Source organism: Carcharhinus amblyrhynchos, unplaced genomic scaffold (assembly GCF_965287045.1).
Source record: "Carcharhinus amblyrhynchos unplaced genomic scaffold, sCarAmb.v2.hapA scaffold_42, whole genome shotgun sequence".
Taxonomy (NCBI): Eukaryota; Metazoa; Chordata; class Chondrichthyes; order Carcharhiniformes; family Carcharhinidae; genus Carcharhinus; species Carcharhinus amblyrhynchos.
In genome coordinates this window covers 2,477,986-2,495,625 of record NW_027649783.1, presented here as the reverse complement: position 1 = coordinate 2,495,625, position 17,640 = coordinate 2,477,986, and the positions used below count along the sequence as shown (strand labels likewise).

Genomic DNA, 17,640 nt, shown 5'->3' with positions numbered 1-17,640 from the left:
CTACATATTTATCCGCGTTGAAGTCCGTCTGCCACTTCTCCGCCCAGTCTTGCATCCTATGTCCCGCTGCAACTTCTGACATCCCGCCAGACTATCCACAACACCACCAACCTTCGTATCGTCGGCGAACTTACCAACGCATCCCTCCACTTCCTCATCCATGTCATTTATGAAAATGACAAACAGCAAGGGTCCTAGAACAGTTTTTGGGGGGAAAGGGAAGCCAAATAACAGTTTGTGTACTCCAGGTAAAAGTCACAACTGCTTCACAGTTACCGTTTAGTTGTTTTATCATCACCGTGAACAGGAGTAGCAGAGAATGCTTTCGATCCATCGATTTCTGGGTTATGGGCCCAGCACGCTTCTGCTGCGCCAGTCTGCTATGGCAAAGGATTTGCCTGCTCCCAATGAATGTAGTCAGGCAGATTTTCACTCCTGTATCGTTTAAGCGGAACATCAGTGTGAGGAGATATCACTGCATCACACCGAGATTACAATAGACAGAGAAAAACACACAATAGCAGCACGAGAGTTGGTTCGGCCGCATTTCGAGTACTGCGTACAGTTCTGGTCGCCTTACTACCGGAAGGACGTGGAGACTCTGGAGAGAGTGCAGAGGAGGTTTACCAGGATGTTGCCTGGTATGAAAGGACTGGGGTATGAGGAAAGATTGAAGAAATTGGGGCTCTTTTCCCTTGAAAGACGCCGACTGAGGGGGGATCTAATAGTGGTATATAAGATTATGAAGGGTATAGATAGAGTAAACAGAGGTAAGCTATTTCCTATAATAGAGACACGTAGGACCAGGGGCCATGGACTTAAGGTGAGCGGGGAGCGGTACAACACAGATATTAGAGGGCGGTTTTTCGCACAGATGGTAGTGGGATCTGGATATCTGGATGGCCATAAGTCATTAGATAGGGGTCATGGGTAGAGAGGTGGACTGATGGTGTTGAGATGGCGGCGCGGGCTCGTTGGGCCGAAAGGCCTGTTTCCCGGGCTGATTTTGTTCTTTGTTTGGTTTTTTTTTGAGAGACTGCTTGGACACATGGAACGATTTAAGCCATTTGACTGTGTTCGGAATTCCCTGAGAAAATAATGGAAATCTGTGTTTGATGAACTTACAGCATTGGGTTTATTACAGGTAATTTTTTTTTTAACTGCAAGATGATGAAAATACCTGGGTTTTCTCAACAAATAGTCGAGATATTTGTGGGGAGTCTCGAAATGTTTCCATCTTTGGAGATTATCCACTGTGAAGGGAAAGGCAAAAATGGATTAGGTGACTGGCACAATCGCAGACATCATTGGAAAAGAACCAAGGCTCCGCTGGGATTTGAACCCAGGATCTCCTACTTACTAGGCAGGCGCTTTAACCAACTAAGCCACAGAGCCTGTCACTGCTGTGAGTGGCCTCAGCGGAATGCTGGAAATATGTTCCAGATCTGGTGGCATTTGTGAAAAAGGAGAAACTGCCAGAATTGGAACGTACCTGTGAACTATCCGACTAAATATTGAACGGTTTAACGTGAGCTGGGTCCACTTACTGTTTTCAGACACACATTTGGTGTAAAAATAGAGATGTGATTCACACACACAGTTTTCTGCTCTGAAGGCAGCTGTGTTCCTTCTGTCGCACGAAGTGATTTAAAAAGAAAATACTTTATTCATACGGGATATGTGTGTCACTGGCCCGGGAAGCATTTATTGTTCAAATTAATTTTCTTTGAGTAATTGGCGATGAATTCATTCTGGAGACACTGCAGTCCATGTGGTGTATGTACACATAGGCTGCTGTTAGGGAGGGAGTTCCGGGATTGTGAGCCAGCCATGGGAACGGTGATATGTTTCCAAGTCAGGATGATGTGTGTCTCGGAGTGGAACTTACAGGTGGTCATTGTTCCTCTGCATCTGCTGCCCTTGTGCTGAGAGATTTCCTGGGTTTGGATGGTTCCTCGCGAAGGAGAAAAAAAAATCAGCATCAGAATTGGGATCTGAACCGAGGGCTCTCGAGAAGACTGTGACCGAAACAGAGCACCTCAGGCAGATCAGTGATCCTGACTACTTGACCCAAAGTGCAAAATCTGTGCACGAATCGAATTGAATTCCATTTTTGTAACATTTACATTTCAAACTCGATACGTTTTTTATTCCATTTTTGAACCCCAGCCAGAGGCCTGTATCTGAGTCCCATCCTTCCCCAAGCCGCCGGGGGGTGAGGAGCTTCTCATTGCTGCATTGCTCTGTTTGCTCAAATCAACAAAGACCCAATTCCCGCCCTTCCTGTTCCTTACAGGAAGGTGTTGAGAGTGTCAGATCTGAGCAATGTGAAGTATCCAATTGGAGAGTTACATCCTGGCGACAGGAATATCTCTCCACAGCTGCTTTCGGAGCTGCTGAATATTTCCAGCATTTCCTCTTTCTGATTTTGTGTCTTCATTACAGAAGTTCATTTATTGACAACACAAAACTTGTCTCTCGGGCCCAGCTCCAGACTCAGCTTTTCTGTGATCTTCAAACGGACAAGTTCACTCTTCACTTTCCGACACACATGCTTTAAAATCGGCTGGTCTCACACTCAGCACCCTGCGGCATCGCCTTCAAACCTCACCCCACCCTTCAACCATCCACCAGGGTCTCAGAGGTACAAATACTACTTAGGAATTGACAAAGGCAAAGGGATTACTATGTTTGTGAGGGCATATAAAAGGTTAATCCACACTCACAAAGAGACTGATAATGTGAGAATCTCTTTCTCCCTCTATCTCTCTCTTTTTCTCTCTCTCTCTCTCTCTCTCACACACACACACACACACACACACACACACACACACAGCCACCACCATGGTAAATGGTGAAACGTCTCATCAATAAAACAAAAAATCTGGAATTAAAAGTCTAATGACCATGAATCGAGTGTCTTAAAATAACACAGCTGGTTCACTAATGTCCTTTAAGGAGTGATTTTTTCCCTGGTCTGGATCTAAATGTGGCCCCCGACACACAGCAACTTTGGTGACTCTAAGCTGCCCCCTGACGTGACCTGTCATCCGCTCAGTTCAAGGGCAATTTAGGATGGGCAATAATTGCGGGCCCAGCCAGCGACACCCACATCTCAGGAATGAATGAAGAAATTAATCGGAGATTTCAAATGAGGGGATATAGAAAGTCAGTTGCATTTCCAAAGATTGTCAGATACAGGATGAATTTTGAAACGATGTTTTAGTTCCGGAAGTTAACTTGTACAGGCACAGTTTAAGTGATAGAATCAGAAAGATCCCAATTCTTATTGAACGGCAGATAATGCAAAACACAGTCTGAATACAGACAGATGCACCCGAGAAAGAATTCCTGCGTGTCGCTGGCCCGGAACGCATTTGTTGCCCAAAATTAATTATTTACGAGAACTTTTTCAGGGAATTCATTCTTGAGCCACTGCAGTCCATGTGGTGTCTGTACTGATACATTGCTTTTCGGGAAGGAGTTCCAGGATTGTCAGCCAGCCGCAGAAACGGTGATATATTTCAGAGACAGGATGGGATGTGTCTCGGAATGGAACTTGCCGGAGGTCGCTGTTCCTGAGCCCCTGCAACCATTGTCATTCCGGGGGAGATATTTCGCGGGTTTGGATTGTGTCTGGAACAGGGAGGGAAAAAAAAACAATGTCAGGAGTGGGATTTAAACCCACGCCTCCAAAGGAGACTGCCACCTAAACGCAGCACCTTAGACCGCTCGACCATCCCAACGACCTGCAGCAGGGTATGAATCCGCACAAGTCGATTTGAATTCCATCTTCATTGTCATTACAATAAAAACTCGATGTGCTCTTTCCCCCATTTTTGAACCCAACCTGGAGTCCTGTATCTGAGTCCCATCCTTCCCCAAGCCGCCGGGGGGTGAGGAGCTTCTCATTGCTGCATTGCTCTGTTTGCTCAAATCAACAAAGACCCAATTCCCGCCCTTCCTGTTCCTTACAGGAAGGTGTTGAGAGTTTCAGATCTGAGCAATGTGAAGTATCCAGTTGGAGAGTTACATCCTGGCGACAGGAATATCTCTCCACAGCTGCTTCCGGAGCTGCTGAATATTTGCAGGATTTTCTGTTTCTGATTGTGCTCCTTCATTACAGGAGTTCATTTACTGACAACCCAAAACTTGTCTCCAGTGCGCAGCGCCAGACACAGCTTTTCTGTGATCTTCTCACAGACAAGTTCACTCTTCAGTTTCCGACACACATTGTTTAAAATCGACTTTTTCACACTCAGCATCCTGAGGCATTGGCTTCAATCATCACCCACCCATTACTGCACCTCCCCCCCCCGCCCCCACACTCCCAGGGTCACAGGGGTACAAGTATTTTTTTCAATTAGAGTTCAGAGGTGCAAGGGGATCACTGTGTTTGTGAGGGAATAGAAGGGATTAATTCACAATCACAAACAGACTGAAAATGACTTCATCTCTCTCTTACACACACACTCACATGCATCCTCACACATCCATCACACGGCAGATGCTGAAATTCGGGATCAATAAAAATGCCTGGAATTAATGATCTTGAGTCAATTGTCGGAGAAAAAAGAAACAGCTGATTAACTGATTTATTTTGCGGAGGGAATTCTTACCCTGTCTGGTCTGGATGTTATTCCGGATCAACAGCAATGTGTTTGATTCTGAGATGCCCTCAAAGTCCGGGTCTCTGGGGACTCTTGTTCGAATCCCAACACAGCAGCTGGTGGGGTTTGAATTCAATACAAAATATGTGGAATGAAGATCCTATTTATGCTTTCATCCATTGTCAATTCCGGGCATAACCATCTGGTTCACCAAAGCCCTTTGTGGAACGAAATTTGACGTCCTTTCCGGTTTGGCCTCCGTGTGACTCCAGAGCAACAGCAATGTGGTTGACTGTCAACTGCACTCGGGCCACTGTGATTGGGCAATAAATGCTGGCCAGTCAGTGACGCCCATAAATGAATACAAAAAATTATATAATTGCGTATTAACCTGCATATTTTATTTTTGGAATAATAATCAAATTCAAGTGAACCTGCCGTGACCCCTCTCTGAGGCAGCATTTCCTTTATGCTGTTGTTGCTTCTTTTAGCGATTACCTCCAATACAAGGGTCATGGGTGGAGAGGAGACTCATAATGTTAAAATGGCGGCGCGGGCTCGTTGGGCCGAAGGGCCTGTTTCCCGTGCTGTGTTGTCCTTTGTTCTTTGTTCTTTGTTCCTCAGAACCTTCTCTGCTCCAAGTAGATCAGTCGCAGTGTGTCAAACCATTCTCAATAAATAAAATTCTTCATCAATTGAACCATTCTGGTGAAACATTTCTGCCACCTTCTGAATTCTTTTATAATATTGTTATAAATTGCTCTGCAGAAAATGGAACCAATTTCCACTTGAAACTGAACCCAATTTAAATGCAGGTTTAACATAGCTTCTGTTCTTTTGTACTCAGTACCCCATTGATTAAAAAAACACACAGGGCACTGTTTGATTTATTATGATCACTCTCCTCACCATCCTGTGTGCAGTTCTGGTCACCCTATTAGAGAAAGGATATTATTAAACTAGAAAGAGTGCAGAAAAGATTGACTAGAATGCTACCAGGACTTGATGGTTTGAGTTACAAGAAGAGACTGGATAGGCTGGACCTTTTGTCTCTGGGGTTGGGGGTGACCTTCCTGAGGTCTACAAAATAATAAGGGTCATTGATCAGCGAGATAGTCCATATCTTCTCGAAATTGTAGGGGAGTCTAAAACTGGAGGGCATACGTTTAAGCTGAGAGGGGAGAGATACAAAAGGGTGCAGAGGGACATTTTTGTTTTTTACGGATGGTGAATGTCTGGAACAAGCTGCCAGAGGTAGTAGTAGAAGTGAGTATAACTTTATTTTTTCAAAGCGTTTGGACAGTTACATGAGTAAGATGACTACCGAGGGATATGGACCAAACGCGGGCAATTGGGACTAGCTCAGTGGGTAAAAAAGGACAAGTTGGGCTGAAGGGCCTTTTTTCATGCTGTAAACCTCTCGGATCATCCCTGTCAACTTGGAAGATATATGTACATATTTGCCTCTTTAGAACTGTACCATGTAGTTTATGTTTTGAATCTGGGTTCTTCCTTCAAAACGAATCAATTCACATTTTGATGCGTTTACTTTCATCTGCCTTATTAAAAATGTCCGTGCTTTTGGATGTTTATGTAAACCGCATGAACAGTATTACCTTCGCCAACACTCTCGGTTACAATTTCAAAATACTCAAAACAGTTCAAGAAACATTGTTACCTTAATAACTCGGAAGTTGGAAAGTTATTTCCAGTATCTTCGCAATTACACTGATCATGTCTTTCAGTGTCCTTAGATGCATATCACCCGGTGCTCGCGTCTAATCAAACCTCCTCTTCATTGAGTTAATTACCTCTGGAGTGGAATACCGAACAGTTTCACAAAGATTCACTTCCTGCTCAGTGAAACGCCCGAGACATAGTTAAAATATAATCAATTCAAAACCAAACTGTGACCCCCCCTCCCCCTCCCGCCCCCCCTACCCACCGCACCCAACATTCCCCGCCCCCCCCCCCCCCGCCCCCCCACAGCATTGTCAGACTGCAATTTCTTTCTGACCAAAATACAACTGAACGCACGATGCAAGAATCCCTGACGCGACAAGCAATGGACAGCCCTGATTGATTCATTGGGATAAGTTTACAGTCTGGTTCCGTGGGTGAACATTCTTGAAAACTTTTGGTTTGCAGCATTGAGAAAATTGTCGCGATGTGTTGCTGGATTTCAAACCTGATCTGGAGACATGTAAATCCCGCCATCTAAAACGAAACGTGTTTTTTTTTCGAAATAAACAACCAACATTTGGAAACAAAACTGGCAACAAGTGAGGGCTCGTCCGGGATTTCAACCCGGGACCTCTCACAAATTCAGACAGCGAAATCCCCGAAGCGAGAATCATACCACTAGACTAACGAGCCATCGGCGTTCGCATAATTTAGCGGATAAACTTCTGTTAACTAGCTATCCTTTCAGACTGTCATTAGAATGGAACATTGAAGAAAAACACAGCAGATTCAGGGGGAAATGCGATCCTCTTTGTCTTAGACCCTGAATATTCAACAGGATGTTCAATGTTGGGATTGTAGCTTCTCTCAGCGAAAGAAATTCCCATCACATCAGTTCAAGGATTGTTGTGAAGAACAGATTGAGCAAAGTGTAGAAGACCAATGCGGAAAAGTGTGAGGTGATTCACTTTGGTAAGAGGAACAGGAGTACAGAATATAGGGCGAATGGAAGGACTCTTGGTCGTGTCGACGAGCAGAGAGATCTCGCTGTACGTGTGCATAGATCCCTGAAAGTTGGCACCCAGGTTGAAAAGGTTGTTAAGAAGCCGTACGGTGTGTTAGCTTTTACTGGTAGAGGGATTGAATTTCGGAGCCCTGAGGTCATGTTACAACTGTACAAAACTCTGTTGCAGCCGCACTTGGAGTATTGCGTACAGTTTTTGTCGCCGCATTATAAGAAAGATGTGGAAGCATTGGAAAGGCTGCAGAGGGGGTTGACCACGATTTTGCCTGGTACGGTGGCAAGGTCTTATGAGGAAAGGCTGAGGGACTTGAGGTTGTTTTCCTTAGAGAGAAGAAGGTTAAGAGGTGACGTAATTGAGACATACAAGATGATCAGAGAATTGGATAGGGTGGACATGTGAGAGCCTTTTTCCTCGGATGGTGATGGCTAACACGAGGGGACATAGCTTTAAATTGAGGGGTGATAATTATAGGACGGATGTCAGAGGTAGGTTCTTTACTCAGAGGGTAGTAAGGGCGTGGAATGCCCTGCCTGCAGCAGTTGTGGACTCGCCAACTTTAAGGGCGTTCAAATGGTCAGTTGGATAGGCATATGGATAATATTGGAATAGTTTAGGTTAGAGGGTCATTAGATTGGTTCCACCGGTCGGCACAACATCGATGGCCGAAGGGCCTGTATTGCCCTGTAATGTTCTATGTTCTATGGTTGTCCAGCTGGGGAAGACTGCACTCGCCTCGTTCCATTCTTACCTTTCTGGTCAGTGGCACAATATCACCCGCAATGGTCACTCTTCTCCCTCCTGTGTTGTTACCTCCCGAACCTTTGAAAGATCTAACCTTGGCCCCCTCCTATTTCTAGACCTCACCTCTCGGTGTTATAATCTGAAGAACTGTTAGTTTTCACACGTAAGCTGATAATACCCAGTTCCAGCTCACCGTCAGCTCTCAGGACCAATCCCACTCATTAAATTATTAGATTGCTTATCCAGCAGCTTGGACTCGATAAGCAGATAATTCCCCATTAAACATCTGGAAGACCAAAGGTCCCACCACAAATTCCATTCCCAGTCAATGACTCCATCACTCTCCCTGGTCACTGTCGAAGCCGAAACAAACTCATATAACCTTGGCACATCATTCCACCTGGAAATGAGATTCTGACCACACATCTGTTCCTGCACCAAGGCCACCTGTTTCCAGCTGTGTGACTTCACACATTGTTGATAATACCTGATCTCAACTGTACCTGAAACCCTCATCCATGTTTTTGTTACCTCTGGACTTGCTGATTCAAATACCCTCCTCCTGCAGATTTTGTTCCCTGAAGGACATTAGTAAACTGCATGTGGTTTTATAAAAATGGATAATTAATTCAGGGTTTGTCTTGAATTAAAATTTCACCATCTGTCCTTTTGGGTTTTGAACCCAGCTTCCCAGAGTATTACCCAGGATCTCTGGATTACTTGTCCACTGCCACTGCCTCCCCCAAACACTGCCAGGAATGGGATTTGAATCTTTGCCTTTTCCATTACCCTCATGAAAATCTCGATCAAGTTGATTAACTATGGGATTGGAGAATATTACATATTGAACAACAAAGAAGAACACAGCAGAGGAAACAGGCTCTTCGGCCCAACAATTAAACTGATATTAAACTCATTGGACTCATTCTTACAGCCATTTCTGAAGAGGTGTCTTTACCGTTTGCAATTCTCCACTCATTTGGCACCGCCCATATAACGAGCTGGGTTAGAAATTGCCTCCATTGCCTCTGCAATTTCCACCCTTATTTCCCTCAGTATCCATCGATCCGTCTCTTCCAGTCACCAGAACACAGCAATTAAGAACAGAAATTGCACATGGCACGTTGACTCTGTTCTACCATTCAATACGATCATGAGGCATTTATTTATTTATCTTCATTGCCAGACAGAGAAAACACAGTCACAATATGAAAAAAAAACAAGAACAGCAACAACAACATCAGGCAACACACATATAGAAATCACACTATGTTTCTGACAAGTGTTTTTCTTTAACCCTACAGTGCAGTACGAGGCCCATCGAGGTCTGTCGAATCTGCACCGACCACAATCCTACCCACGCCCTACACCCACGTCCCTACATTTTTTACCCGCTAATCCCTCTAGCCTTCGCATTTCAGGACACTGAGGGGCAATTTTAGCACAGCCAATCAACCTAACCCACACATCTTTGGTCTGTGGGAGGAAACTGGAGCATCCGAAGGAAACCCACGCAGACACGTGGAGAATGTGCAAACTTCTCCAATTGAAGCCAGGTCCCTGGAGCTGTGCAGCAGCAGTGCTGACCATTATGCTACCGTGCTGCCCCGATAACCATCCGTGGAGGGCAGTTTCGATGTGGCCGGTGAGCTCAGTTGGTTAGAGCGTGGTGCTAATAACGCCAAGGTCGCGGGTTCGATCCCCGTACGGGCCAGTTTACCTTTTCCCTCGAACTGAACGATATTGGGCGGCACGGTAGTCGATGCTGAAATTGCCTCTGAATGTCCTGAGATTTTTTGATTAGGGGCAAATACGTAGGGATATGGGGGTAGGGCTTGGGTGGAATTGTGGTCAGTGCGGACTCGATGGGCCAAATGGCCTTTTTATGCACTGTAGGTTTTCTATGATTCTATGAAGTGTTCTAAAAGTCACTACATTTTCAGCATTCACAACAAATTCGAATGTTTGAAATATCAACAATTCTATGCGGGGAAAACAAACTGTGAGTTTTAAGACATGAACCAAATTTCTGCAGTTTATACTGACATCCACCCAAAATACATTATCTATGAATACATAATTTTCCAAGCTTGGGTTGTAAGGCCCTGTATCAGAGAATAGGATAGTGTTGAAGAGGCCCTTTGGCCCATCGAATCTACAGTGATGCATGAAATGCCCTGGCCTGCCCAACTAATCCCACTAGCCAACACTCGGCCCATTGAGCAGAAAGCAGTGCCACAGACTGAAAGGAGGTTTTAGTTCACATGGGCAGCATGGTCGGCGGAGGCTCAGAGGGCTGAAGGGCTGGTCCTATGCTGTAATTTTCTCTCTTCTCTGATATTTAAAGAGTACACATTGATTTACACAGCCAGAGACTGACAGTTAGAGGATGAACCCCACAGGCAGTTGCAGAGACTGATAGGTAAAAGTAAACCCAGTCCCCCTCATATAGTGACCGAGAAGGACAGTTACAACATTAATCCCAAAATGACAGAGCATCGCAGGGAGGGAATGAACCCCGCAGTCACTCTCAGCTCCCACTAACTGGCAAATACACATTGAGTCCCCAACAGTACCACGGACAGAGTGACTCCATCAGTCACATAGAACACCAGGCAATTACTATTCAATACAATGTGAACAGAAGTGATCGAGAAGGAAAAAGGGAAGTGTGGTGAGAAAGAGATAGAGGAGCAAATCTGTATGCAGATCATGGATAACAGATACAGTATTAATTCCATTCTCTCACAGACAGACGCGGAGTTGCTGATGTTGGACTGGGGTCGGCACATTAAGTAGCAGCAGGACACCAGGTTAAAGTCCAACAGGTTTATTTGGTAAGATGAGCTTTTGGAGTGTCGCTCCTTAACCTGATGAGGAAGATGAAAAATATAATGAAACAATTGACTAAAAGTGGCCACGAAAAATACACTGGCCAGCAGGATTAAGGAAAATCCCAAGGCTGTTTATACATACATACCGAGCAAGAGGGTAGCCAGGGAGAGGGTTGGCCCACTCAAGGGCAAGGGAGAGAATCTATGCGTGGAGCTAGAGTAAATGGGTGAAGTATTAAATGAGCACTTTGCGTCATGTTGACCGAAAACGACGTGTATGACTATGAGTCTGGGGAAGGATGTGCAGGTGGTTTGAGTCATGTTGAGATCAAAACGGAGAAGGTATTGGTGCCTTTGAGAAATATTAAGGTCGACAAGATAGGTCCGATGGAATATACCCCAAATACTGAGAGAGACAAGGGAGGAAATTGTTGGAGCCTTGAGAGAAATCTTTGTATTCTGACTGGCGACAGAGGAGGTCCCAGATGATTGGAGAATCGCCTATGTTGTTCCTTTGTTGAAGAAGGATAACAGCAACAATCCAGGTAATTACAGGCCGGTGAGCCTTACATCAATGGCCGGGGAATTATTGGAGAGGATTCTTCGAGATAGGATCTTTTCCCACTTGGAAATGAGTGGACATATTAGTGAGAAACAATATGGTTTTGTAAAGGGGAGGCCGTGTCTCACGAACATCACGGAGTGTTTCAAGGAAGTGACAAATGTGGTTGATGAGAATCGGACAGTGAATGATGTCTACATGGACTCTCTTCATTGCTCAAATTCTCCATCCCAGGCAACGATCTGGTACCTGGTAAATGGAAACTGCACACTCTCCAACGGAATGAAATCTTAACTGTAGTGATTTGACCGGAACTGCGCACTGTCCTCCAGCGGTGGCCTCATCAAAATTTTGTCCAGCTCGAACTGAACCTTCCTGCTCTGACAATCATGCATTAATATTCCATTCCTCACGCTGCATGAATCTTCACAACTCACAGACTCAAAGGGATTTCCAATGTTGAAAAACATTGGAGGATTCCTTTCTATTTTCAGGGATTTGGGAATCAGTGGATCATCCAAAAATAGAACTGAAAAATATGAAATCACAGCATTTATTGACAATGTGCTAATATCAGGGTAATATTCGACGTGTTGACTACGTGACATCGCCAGATCACAGGTGAGCCAAAATGCTGATGAATTAAACGAACGTTGATCTCAGGTCACGAAAAGTGTCGGTGCAAATGTAAAGATTTGCATTTTTGAAAGTTTCATTTCTTGACAGTGTTTTTCGTTTCTATTTTGAAAGTTCGAGAACAACACAAGTACAATTTGAAGTAATAAAGTTGCGATGACCGCCCCATCGGGGAATTGAACCCCGGTCTCCCGCGTGACAGGCGGGGATACTGATCACTATACAAACGAGGAACTGACTCATGAAGTGACCACACGCATTACACACTTGTCACTTACACTTCCGGAGCGACAACTCAGTTCTGACGAGATCAGTTATTTTCCCCAATACGGAGAACCATTCAATGCAGCAAACAGCGGCTTTAACTAACTCAGTACGACTTTTGGATTAGCAGGAAAGAGAATGGGATGGATGCATGAAGAAAAAACACAAATCAGGTGGAGACAGAAAGGTGCGTTTGCCGTTCATATCAAACCGCATGTTCTTTTTTTAATTTTGGAGGAAAGACGGGGTGTGTTGAAGTCTGAACATGCTGGACAATCTCAGCTGGTCTCTCTCCACAGGTGAGATCAGACCTGTTGATTTTTTCCAGCATTTTCATTTGTTGTTTCAGATTCCAGCATCGGCAGGATTTTACTTTTATCTTGTCAAGAAATACGTTGTTTTTCTTTTGTCGAGTGTAACAGGACAAAATTTGCGAATAATACACAATTTGTGGGAAAGCAGGCGGGGAAAAAGATGTAAAAATATTACAGATGGATCTCGATATACTCGGAGAATTGGATAGCTTTTGGCAGATGGAGTTCAATGTGGATAAATGCGAAAGGCAAATTATTATCCTTCTGGAAAGCAGTTTCAAAATCTGTCTGGGCAGAGGGATCTGGCTGTCTCTGTCCAGAATCACAGAAAGTCACTATGCGGGTAAAATGTATAATTTTAAAATGGCAATTTGAATGTAAGCATATATTGCAAAAAAACTGGAGTAAGAAAGTAGAGAAATACTGTTTCAATTGTGTTGATGAAGCCACAACTGGAATATTGTGTCCAGTTTTGGTCCCCTTATTTGTGGAAAGATGAGGTGGTATTACATCCAGCACTTTTTCCCTTCCTTCTCTATGTGCGGTATGCTTTGTCTGCAAGAAACCATACCTTTCACTGTGTACTATTTCATGTGACAAAAATAAATCAAATCCAATCAAATCCGGCTGTCAGAATGAGATTACCGGCGCGACTGGCGAGTTACAACCACAGGTCGACTTGGCGAGTGGTGAAAACTGATATCACTGCTTCTGATCTTCACCAGAACAGACAGTGAAATGGAACATTGTTCGGGAACATTCCTGATTTTACAATGTTGTTCCGAAAAGATGGTTAAAAAGCTAAAGGAGACATTGAAAAGATGCTTCCATCGCGCAGCGTTTAGCAGTTGGCTCGTTGGTCTAGGGGTATGATTCTCGCTTAGGGTCACGACACGAAAATGCGAGAGGTCCCGGGTTCAAATCCCGGACGAGCCCGGGGTTTGCTTTCATTTTTCTCCAGAGTAGATTCTGAGAATGAGTGAAATCAGGTGCAGTTTCGTGTTCCCGAGAAGTCATTGCAGAGAATATATTAGTGCAGAACACGAGAAAAAAACACAATCACTCGATTTAAGGTCATTTAACCGTGTTGTGGGTCTCTGGGATCCGATACACCGGATAAATAACCGCGTGCTGTGGATTCAGGAAACTGGCTGAATGCCGTCAGTTGTCATCTTGTCTGAAGACCAGACAGTCTGACAGAGCTGAGAATCCCACAGTTTGATTTTTCTCTCATATTTTAGTTTTATTCTGGTATTCCCAGTGAACCGTGTGTTTCAGCAATCCAGTTGAGGGGAAATTAACAACCAGGATACAGACACACGAAGATAGGGAATAAGAGCAGAAGTACTCCATTCGGCCCGCCTACCCATGTTGTGCTGAGTTTATTCATCATATAAATACAGGTAAATCAGCAAGGCTATGCTTTTTAAGTAAGTGTGTTAGTACCGGTATGTATTTCCTTTTGAACCAAGTGGCATGTTGAATCATTGTTGTTTAGAATAGTCAGAATTTCACTATGCAATAGTTTAATTATTGGTACAAACATATTAAAGCATATATTACACAAAAAAATACCTATTTCCGGTTGGGGTTGGTATATAGAGAGAAACGTGCTTTTCTCCACATATATTACTGATCGATATCTGGGTGTACAGGTTTCAAACTCAAAATTTACCAGCAGTACAAAACTTGAAAATAGCGAGAAACTTTAGTGAGAAGGATATTGACCATCTTCAAGAAGATACAGACCGGCTGGTGGAATGGGCAGACATGCGAAAGATGCAATTTAATTAATGTAAGAAAGTGTGAAGTGTTATATTTCGGTCCGAAGCTCTAGGAGAGGTGATATAAATTAAAGTGTATACCTTTAGTGTTCCTCGTCCCCATTGCACCTTTACCATGCCAAGATGCCACAGTCTATTCACCCATCTCAGAACACATTGAATATCCAGCCTTAGGTCTGTATTTCACCGTCTACTTGTACAGAGATCATTAAACATTTAACACTCCCACGTTCCGGTGTACCTTCACTCTGCAACGACTCCCTGCTCCGCCTGACAACATTGCACCTCCACTTTGTTCACTGCCCATGGTCGGCTCATCTTACCCAGTCCCCATTGTGTTTCACTCTGCTCAGTTATATTGTCCAGATTGCATACTGTTCCAACTTTCCTATTCTCCACAAAGAATAAACGAATAAATGGATTTCCATCCCTTGATGAATAACTGTCACCTTTCAATGTTTAGCGGATGAGTTTAATGAAGCGCTGTGTGTGATTCTCGCCTTTATGCTTCTGTACAAATTTCGTCAAAGAAAGTTATCCAAATATATCCTCAATTCTCCTTATCGTTCAAAAAGAACTGAGCGGGTGATGGATAATGTTTCAATATTCGCTTCAAAAAGATAGAGAATGGATTTACAAATTTAAAATCCAAGGGTGACATCAATGCCTGAAGTGGTTTTCAGGCTGTGGCGACTAGAATAACAATGCACATTCTCAATTTGAATTGTTCAAAATCATAGGATGGAGGATCCATTGTGGATATATAGAACACAGAACATTAAAGCGCAGGACAGCCGACCAATTAAAAAGCAATGGCCCTCTAACCTAAACCAATCCCTTTCCACTCATAAACCTATCTACGGATCTCTTAAACGCCCCCAAACTAGGCGTATTTACAACTGCAGCAGGCAGGGCATTCCAATCCCTATTTAATTTAATTTTAATTTTAATTTTAATTTATTTTTAATTTTTTTATTTTAATTTTTAATATTTAATTTTAATTTTAATTTAAAGGAAACTTTAAACTGTGCAGCTGTGCTGTGCTTCAGGAGCTGGTTTTACACAAATCTCCATTCATCAAAGTGTCGCCTCTCCTGCTGAGCATTTCCTGTTTTGTTTCAGATTTCCAGCTTCCAGCTTTGTGTTGTGTTCTGTTCAGGGGTTTTACTGCAACTGATCCGCCCTGTGACAGAGGGAGTAGAATATATCTCCCGACTATGAAGCCTGCCAGATTAGACTCCAAGTTGTGCAAGAGAATGAGGAGGAGGAGAGGGAGGATCATTCTGGACAGATTTCCAATAAAAAGGACATAAAGGTTTGCCTTTCCAACGCTGTTTTAACAGGCATAAGATGTTCAACATGGCTTGCAATCAATGAAGTTCCCGACGTTTTAAATACAAGATTGTTGAACTTACCAGCAGCTGTTACATTGTCAAGAATCCATATAAGACCCTGTAAAGGAAGCATTGGGTGTGTGACTGTGTGGCGCAATGGATAGCGCGTTGGACTTCTAATTACAGGCAGGTTAGCCATTCAAAGGCTGTGGGTTCAAATCCCATCAGAGTTGGGTTTTGGATTAGATTAGTAGCAAACGGTTTGCTGCTTCATTGACGCGATTCAGCTTTGACACAGATATTTCCTGCTCTGCCATCTTTCCACGCTGTGTTTGTTTACTCGGTTCTCAGGGAAACCACAGAAGAAAACGCAAACGCCAGTGGCTTTCTTAACGTTTGATATTGCGTTCGCTGATTGCGTTGGAAGTAGGAACATATTTTTCAATAATTCTTCTGCTTCTTTTGGAAGATAAAGAAGATTAAAAACTCACACGCAACAACAACAACTTATAAACAACTAAAAATCAATCAATAAATATCAGTGCCCTGCAGCGCGGTGGTGTTATCCTGATGTATCTGCTGCGCTTGTCCTTCTAGGCTGTAGTGGCCATGGGTTTGGAAGGTGCTGGAAAGGGAGTCTTGCTGTGTTGCTGCAGTGCATCTTGTAGATGGTGCACACTGCTGCCATTGTGTGTCTGTAGTGGAGGGAGTGAACTTTTATACATGAGAAGAGAATGAAGTGGGATGCTTTCTCCTGGATGGTGGGAAATGTTTGTAGAGCTGTTCAGTTTGCATTCACCCAGGCAAGTTATCCCAGGAAACCAGGTGTTCCGGTTTCCTCCCACAAAGATGAGCAGTTTGGGCGGATTGGCCATGCTCGATTGCCCCTCGGTCCCCAAGGTGTTTGTACAGGTAGATTAGCGGGCATAGGGTCTATGTGCGATTCTCTGTCGGAGAGTCGCTACAGACTCGATGGGCAGAATGGTCTCCTTCAGCACTGTCCGGATTGTATGATTCTAAGGTCATTTGACAGGGTTAGAAATTCCCTGAGGGGGGAAAAAAAAACTCTGTTTGTAGAACTTACACCGTTGGGTTTGTTGCAAATTAAATGTTTTCTTCAATGCAAGGTGATGAAAATACCTCGATCGTGTAAATAAACAGTCGGAATATTCGTGGGGAGTCTCGAAATGTGTTTTTGTTTCATCTTTGTAGATGATCAATTGTGAAGGGATAGATAATATTGACTAGCAAGGAAGGGACATTGTGACTTGCACAATTGCAAAGATCACGTGAAAGGAATCCAGGCTGGACTGAGATTCAAACCCCACATCACCTGTTTACCAGAAAGGCGATTTCAACAACTAAACCACACAGACTTTCTGTACGGTCGAATGCTGGAAAGTCGTTCCGGATATTGCGTATTTGTGGAAATAAGTGATACTAACAGTGTCCGTGCACACTGATTGGAAACAAGGATATGCCTGCCGTTACACAGGCACTTTAACCAAATTAGCCACAGAGCCTGACATTGCTAACTTTGGTACAGCGGAATGCTGGAAATACGTTCCAGATCTGGTCGTGTTTGTGAAAACAGATTTGCGACCAGTACTGGAAAGGATCTGTGAAAATAGAGATAGTTCACATTTCAGATGCAGACCTTACACTGGAACGACTGTTTCTCTCTCCACAGATGCAATGGGATCCCGGATAGATTCATGAAAGAAAAATAATTGGATCTGACAGTGGGCTATGACTGCACCGATTTCAAATCCCCCTTTCCCCCGATATTGAACAAAAACATCAGAGGGAATCACACACATCACTCAGTGAAACTCTTCCGTTAAACGATGAAA

The 17,640-nt window shown here is 43.8% G+C and overlaps 4 non-coding genes across 4 annotated transcripts; 3 read left to right on the top strand and 1 right to left on the bottom strand.

The window, feature by feature from the left end:
* Positions 1 to 1,321: 1,321 nt before the first annotated feature.
* Positions 1,322 to 1,395, bottom strand: trnat-agu (transfer RNA threonine (anticodon AGU)). The gene has a single exon. It is a non-coding gene; the product is annotated as a tRNA-Thr (tRNA).
* An 8,304-nt stretch (positions 1,396 to 9,699) lies between these two features.
* On the top strand, positions 9,700 to 9,773 carry trnai-aau (transfer RNA isoleucine (anticodon AAU)). Its single transcript has one exon. It is a non-coding gene; the product is annotated as a tRNA-Ile (tRNA).
* Positions 9,774 to 13,519: 3,746 nt separating this feature from the next.
* On the top strand, positions 13,520 to 13,605 carry trnap-agg (transfer RNA proline (anticodon AGG)). The gene is given in 2 exon segments: positions 13,520 to 13,555; positions 13,570 to 13,605. It is a non-coding gene; the product is annotated as a tRNA-Pro (tRNA).
* A 2,324-nt stretch (positions 13,606 to 15,929) lies between these two features.
* trnar-ucu (transfer RNA arginine (anticodon UCU)) lies at positions 15,930 to 16,020 on the top strand. The gene is given in 2 exon segments: positions 15,930 to 15,966; positions 15,985 to 16,020. It is a non-coding gene; the product is annotated as a tRNA-Arg (tRNA).
* Positions 16,021 to 17,640: the final 1,620 nt, after the last annotated feature.